Below are 7,339 nucleotides of genomic sequence, written 5' to 3' on the forward strand. Positions count from 1 at the left end.
GATTGGCCTTGTTGCTGAAAATTGGAATGTCCTTTTGGTTGAAAATTTGACTGTCCTTATGGTTTTGACATCGGTGGATTAAGAGCTGGACTATGCCATGAAAAATTTGGTTGATTTCTCCATCCAGGATTGTATGTCTGTGAAAATGGTCCAGTTTTGTTAACAAAATTTACAAGTTCAGGATTTCCAGGAAAATGCTCAAAAGGGTGATTCTCACCACAGTACACACATTGCATAGATTGGACATTGGAGTTAAAGGTGTTAGCATCATATTGCACATGTGGGCTAGATGTCAGATTTGAAATCAGCTTAGTGATATGAGCTGTTAATGCTGAAACAACATCTATCTCATTTATCCTAGTTGTTTTCTTTAGTGTCATTGCACGTGGATCAGTCCATTGTCCTTATTGTTAAAAATCTTTTCAAGTATGTCAAAACCTACATTATAGGTACAAGCTGTGAAAGCTCCTCCTGCTGTAGCATTGAGCATTTGTCTAACAACGACATTTAAACCATTGTAGAATGTCTCTAGCGGTATATAGTATGGAATGCCATGGTGAGGGTACTTTCTCAGCAGCTCTTTATACCTTTCTCATGCATCAAGAACTACTTCATCATCCAATTGTCTAAAAGTATAGATTTATTCCTGGACTTAGCATTCCTCGTGGGTGGAAAATATTTTTTCAGAAATTTTTCTACCATTTCATTCCATGTTGTCACAGTGTCTGGTTGCAAGGAATTGTACCATGCTCTTGCTTGATCCCTTAGTGAAAATGGAAAAAGTTTTAGTCTCAGAGTATTGTCTGAAACATCAGGGATGAGAAAAGAATATGTGATTTCTATGAAAGAACGCAGATGAGAATGACAGTCTTCTGATGGTAAACCAGTGTACAGGCCGTTAGTTTGCAACATTTGAAACATCAATGGTTTAAGTGAAAAATGGTGGCACCAATAGTAGGTTTACATATTCCTGTGTGCAATTGAGTTAAGTTTGGAGTAACATAAGCCATAATGCCACCATTTTTAGCATTTGCAAGACGAAAGATGTTTTGTGCCTCATTCTCAGGTGGAATATTTGATTCATTTCTAATAATACCTTTTCCGAGAATAATCACGTTTTCAGTATTGTTTCAGAGGTTAAATCTTGCAGAGCTCTTTGCGCTCTTCTTCATTGTCTGAAAATTTTCAATATCCAGATCAAGTTTGAAAAATTCACCGTGCGACAGCCTTGGCATGTACAGTGCGTTCAAAAAGGTGGTAGAAAAATTAACTTTTATAAACTTTACTTTAAGACGAAAAACTTTAGCGTGCTTTCCCCGGAAACGACACCAAAACTTCCCTGTTCGGTTTTTGCAACCTTAGATTTCAACACAAAAATAGAACTCGGCGCAAATATACACCTTGAACTACTATTGTCTGTTAGACCCCATAATTCCTATTTGTAAAAGTAATGAAAAATGTACAAGTATGGAAGTTTGGAGACTCGATGAAAGACAGAGCTGAGAAGATTCTAAGTGTTGAAGACAAACCAGAGATGCAATGAAAGGTCTAGAGGTGCTATGAAGATTTGAAGCATTTAACCTGATAATCATCTACTTATGAAGAAGTTCATCAGGTCGATGAACTTAGCATTTCCATAACTCTTCTGGTTTACAGCAACTAAAGAATCGTCAAGTGTCATAGTTCAATCAGATCTACTCTGAGCAAGCAGATATGTGAAGAATCCTGATTAAACATGCAACCTAAAGACAATTGGAGATGACTCATCGCCAGCTTGAATTCTATTACACTGGGTAGTTAGATATAACTCCCATCTTTCTATATATATATCTTCTCCATGTTTATCTCATACTAGATTGTTATCTCTTAGACTAGATTGCTAGTATAAATATCATTCATATGTCTTGTAATCAAAGTAATCCTTCTCATTATCATTAATATAGTGAAATTACTTGAAAGCTTCATACTTTATTGAATTTCATCAAAGCTGTTCTTCACCTTCTTCATCAATACGATAGATTTAGGTTCTTAAACATAAATCTTCGTATTATATTGAAAGAACTGGGATCAACAATTGATATCAGAGCAAATTGATTGATTTTCAATCAAAATGATCAAATTGAATCTGAGTATTCAAATCTCTCAATTTTTGTTCTCTTCTTCTCATTTTTCTTCAAAAACTCCAAAATAGTCAACTGGAATTCTGCATATAGTGTTAGCAGTAACACCCCACATCATATATTGCATGTAACACATACTTCATACACAAGAAATACATGTTTTACACCACTTAGGTCCCAAAGTACAAGAAATTATCGTACACAATACATGGTCCAAAAATTCCAAAATACAATTCTTGTACTGATCAACATTCATCAACAAAACTAGATTCAACATGAACAGATCTTCACACATATATGCATATAGAAAAATATCACAATTTCCCCTTCCCCTTACCATCGTGTAACTCAACAGTTCCTACAATACATATTCAGAAATACAAAATGAGGGTTAGACCAGAAGGTCTAGTAAGATCCCTTTTTTCTATGTAATTACAGAGTAAAGATCACCAAAACTTTATTTAAAAACAAATTTTCATGTAAACAAATACATAATCATGTAATTCACATTTACTAGTGCCCTGCTGATTTCCACAGCCAATCTCTGACTTTATAAATAACATATTAAACAAAACAGGCCACAACCTTTCAGGTTCCACATAACTTTTCTCTTAAATCTTTTCATTAGAAACACAGTTTATTCAAAGCCTCTGGCCAAAAACCAGTTATCTTTTCCTCAATAACATCCTTACTACGATTTCCAATAAGAACCATGATCCTGAATCTTTAAATCACAAAAAAAAAAAATAAGAATTCAGAGCCACCGTAACCTTAAAGGATATGACAATAAAAGTTATATCATTAAACATATACACCAATACCACTCTTATATCCAAAGGTACACCTCTCCTTGATATGCCACCCTTATCCCAAAGTACACATCTCCTTGATATGCCACCATTATCCCAAAGTACACCTCTCCGTGATATGCCACCCTTATTTCCTCATCAAAATTTACAAATTTATCCCAATCAGGACAGACCAAAGTCACAAACGTGCTGATGGAACATCATCTATAGTTTTATCCAAAAACAGTTTCAAAATAAATATTGAATACTCTTCCTTTATCATTTTAAAAAGAATGATATGTCATTAACATAATCCACTTGTGAATAAAATACTCAATAACATATCCGCTCATCAAAATATTTTTAGCCAGATTACATATCCAGTCAACCCTCAATCAATCCGGTCAACATAATATCTTAGCCGGACTTCATCTCCGGTCATACCTTGACCGAATTACATATCCGGTCAACATTTCAATATATCAACATGATTAAATCCGGTCAAGCTCTGGCTAGATTACTTATCCGGTCAACACATTTATAAAACACTAACTCAAATCTGGTCAAGAAACCCGTACGACCTTACAGCCGGATTGAGACATAACTGGACAACACTTTAGCCGGATTGGGACGAGTCCGGACGACATTATGACTGTATTCCCACTTCTCCGGTCAGGCCTATGATCAGATTCATAATTCCACAATTTAACTAACACATTGTCCGGTCAACACTATGACCGGACATCTTCTCCTCGGTCAACATATTTCAATAGCACAATTTGATTTACAAAAGGAGTTTAAACATATGAATCAAATGTTTGAACCACTCACCTTATGAAATCTTTGAAAAACAAGATTAAATCGAACTTTGATTCCAACTATGCAAACAATCCGGACAAGCTTTCTCTCAATTCTCTCTCAGGTTTCCAAAATGGCAAAGAAGTTTAATTATGAGCCTCTTCTCACATTTATACCCCTTCCAAAAGTGGAAGGCGGCTATACTCACATGCTTGCCAACCCCAAGAACAAAACCCATGCATACATACTACTTCATGTATACATAAACATGCATGCAAATATATTTCATGCATACCCACATACAATCACATGCATACATAATAATTTATCTTGCATTCACGTAACTATATATCAAATAATCACATAATTATTACCTCAAGTGATAATCAAGACCTGGTTATCACATTGGCTCTCTCACCAAACCTCCAACTCTTCAATGAGAAGAGTATCCCCAATGGAGGATAAGAATGGTAAGTTTCCTTGAGGGGATGGACAAGAATCTTCTTAGATCTATCCTGGAAGGTCCCTACATACCCTAGACCCTAGTCCCAAGAGTTCCTGGAACAAGCACAACAGAAGAAGTTGCAGCCTACTATATGGTAAAAGATGAAACTAACTGGGATGAAGACGACATCGAAAGAGTAGAAGCTGACAGAAAGGCAAAAAGACTGCTAATTATGGCCATTCCTAATGGGATTTTCAATCTCTAGATGCTTGTACCACGACCAAGGAGATTTGGGATGAGTTGGCAAGTCAACTTGAAGAAGGAGCAAAAACAAGGAAGAACCAAAGGGCCCAATGCTTAAATGAATATACGAATTTCAAAGCATTGCATGACGAACCGATTCAAAAGACATATGACCGCTTCAACACATTAATCAACCAATGCCGTAGAAACGACATTGCAAGAACTAAAGAGAAAAACAATGTTTTATTCCTTAAAAGTCTCGATGATGAATGGACACAATTGTCCATGTCCTTTCAAGCAAACCAAGACTTATAAAGCTGGTCACTCCATGATGTCTATGAAACACTTGCTACCCAAGAGCAAGATATTCTAAAAAGAAAGGTGTCAATAGGAGGACCTCTAGCCTTAGTATCTTAAGAAAAGGAGGTTATTAGAGGCCCCTCCAAAGAGCATCACAAAAAGAAGAGCAAGAAGGTCTTAATCACAGAATCTGAATAAGAAGAAGAAGCCTCGGATTCTAATGATGATCTCAAAGCTTTCGCCAAATCTCTTGCTCTGATTACAAAACAGTTCTAGAAGAAGTTCTTCAAGAGATCCTTTGAAAAGGACAATAGAAGAGACTCCAGAAGGGAAAGATTCCAACCCACCTATGGACAAAAGACAATCAAGTTTCATCAGAGAGATGAACGAAGAGAAGATAGAGAAGGAGGAGACGGAAGAAAAGATGGTCAAAGATGCTACCGATACGGAAAGCTAGGCCATTTCTCAAAGGATTGCAAAGGACGACTAGTCAAGGATGTAGATTACTACAAAAACAAGTACAAATATAAACCCAAGAGAAAGAAGCCTCATGGTGGAAAAAGAAAATTGAGTATCTGACTCTTTATCCGATGAAAAAGATAAAGCTCTCATACGCCTCATGGCCAAGTCCACTACTGAATCCTCTTTCGGCTCCGATGACCAGATATGTAATTCTTCCCTTGATGGAACCAACTCTGCTCCATCAGAGCTAGAGTTAAAGGTTCTAAAACTTTCAGAAGATTACCAAAAATTAAGAGAAAAATTAAACTTTGAAAAATCTGAAAGATTAAAAGCAGAAAAAGAAGTTAGTTTCTACAAAAGAGAAACGAATCTTCTCACTGAAGAAAAAGCTGAATTAGAAAAAGAAAAGACACGAATTGTATCTCTGAAGAGATCAGAGGAAGAAAATCTTTTGGATCTGAACTATAAGATCTCCAAAGAATTAGAGAGAAAGGTAAAAGCTCTAAAAGAATCCGAGGCAGAAAGACAAACTCAGTAGCTCTAAAAGATTTCTTTCAATAGGAAAGAGAGATTCTTCATTAGAAGCTTCAAACCAATGAACTTCTGATTAAGAAATATTAGGATGCTCAAAACGTTTATGAGAAAATTAATGGTCAGACTGATTATCAATGTATTGATTCTTTAATTGGAAACAAGAAAACCACTCTTGAATCTACTTTTAAACTTGGATGTGTCCAAAAACCTGAATTTTCTTTTAAACCAAAAGCCTCTTTCAAAAGAGCCAAAATAAATGGGAAAACCATATTTTCATGACAAGAATTTAAAAATATGGTTTATGAGTGCGACACTACTAAAAATCCTGATGTGAGGATAAAGTTTTAACTCCTTCCAAACCAGACGATGATGGAAACTCTATAGTTAAACCAGAGCCCTGGTTATCGATTCCACAAGTACATCAGAAAGTGCTACTGATGGACCATAACATTTAAGTAAGGAACCAAAGTCATCTGGAGGATCGATGAATGACTCAAGTGCCTTGGAAAATTCATCTATGAAATCAGAAGCAATGGATTTCCCAAAGGATTGTTCTAAACTTTCAACCTCAGAATTCATCTCTGCTAAAAACAAACTAGAAGGCTTAGATTTTGAGAAATCTTCAAGAGACTTTCTTGATTTTGATTCTGAAGAAGAATAAATAATTTGTGAAAAATCAGAAGTAATTGTGGATAAGAAAACACAAGTTCTAAAAATCCCAATGAATCCTGAGTTCATAGATATGTGCATAAAAGCTAAGACTTCTTTAGAACTAGAAAAAGAAACTCCGAGTAAAGTTAAACCTGCCAAGGAAACTCAACAAGGCAAGACCCCTCTCTCTAAATTCATAAAGTTCACTCCTAAACAGAAACGGTCTTCTTCTAAAAACTCTAACATTCATATTTCCTCCCATTCAGGTAAAGGGAAGAAGGTCAATTGTCCTCTCAAGCAGGAAGTAAAGCCTGAGCCTGCAAATAAAAATTTTGTGCTAGTTAGGAAGTTTGTAAAAACAACCAATGCTAGACATAACATTTTAATTATTCTTCTACTTCCAAATTTTCAAATAAAAGGAAAGTTAAACACTCTAATTCGAATACTCACAGTTGTCAATGCTTAACTCGTTAACAAACGTTGAGGGATCATATGTTAGACTATGGATGCATCTTCTCTGAGCATATATATAAATATGAAAAAGTTAAAACTCATAAGAAGAAACTGAAAAAGAAGCCCATGCCTACAAAGGCTAAGGGAAAAGAAAAACAACCTAAAACCAAGAAGGCTGATGAAAATGAGGGTGCCAAACCCCAAGCTAACAAGAGAGGACCTATTATGAAATAGGTACCTCAGAAACCTTAATTTGTGTTAGCTTCATTATTCATCTATTGTAAAAGTATAGAAAAAGTATTCTGCAAGTCTTGACAGAAGGATATCTTCCACATAGGACTAACGACAGAAGCCTTATATTCGAGCAAGTAAAGTGTGACAGAACCTCTGATGTCTCTCACAGAGGTTCTAGAAAATGGTCCTCTGTCAATAAGAACATGCAAGTCAATTATAGCAGAGCCTCTGAGATGGCTCACAGAGGGTCTGCGGATTTCGTCTTCTGTGAAGATCCTCTTCCAACTGTTTTTCAATGGTTATTAGTTGCA

General features: G+C 35.8%; 1 non-coding gene across 1 annotated transcript; it reads left to right on the top strand.

Moving 5' to 3' along the window:
• The first annotated feature begins 548 nt into the window (after window positions 1-548).
• LOC112508307 lies at window positions 549-654 on the top strand. Its single transcript, XR_003068687.1, has one exon. It is a non-coding gene; the product is annotated as a small nucleolar RNA R71 (small nucleolar RNA).
• Window positions 655-7,339: the final 6,685 nt, after the last annotated feature.

Source organism: Cynara cardunculus (genome assembly GCF_001531365.2).
Source record: "Cynara cardunculus var. scolymus isolate 2C chromosome LG 2, CcrdV1, whole genome shotgun sequence".
Taxonomy (NCBI): Eukaryota; Viridiplantae; Streptophyta; class Magnoliopsida; order Asterales; family Asteraceae; genus Cynara; species Cynara cardunculus.